Genomic DNA, 284 nt, shown 5'->3' with positions numbered 1-284 from the left:
CACAAGGTCAGGAGATCCAGACCATCCTGGCTAACACGGTGAAACCCCGTCTCTACTAAAAATACAAAAAATTAGCCGGGCGCGGTGGCGGCTGCCTGTAGTCCCAGGTACTCGGGAGTCTGAGGCAAGAGAATGGTGTGAACCCGGGAGGCAGAGCTTGCAGTGAGCCGAGATCCAGCCACTGCACTCCAGCCTGGGCGACAGTAAGAGACTCCGTCTCAAAATAAAATAAAATAACCATTCTAGGATATGGTTCTATATTTGTCCAACATGTGTTTAGCTGA

This window comes from Piliocolobus tephrosceles, chromosome 13 (genome assembly GCF_002776525.5).
Source record: "Piliocolobus tephrosceles isolate RC106 chromosome 13, ASM277652v3, whole genome shotgun sequence".
Lineage (NCBI taxonomy): Eukaryota > Metazoa > Chordata > Mammalia > Primates > Cercopithecidae > Piliocolobus > Piliocolobus tephrosceles.
This window is presented reverse-complemented; position numbering follows the sequence as displayed.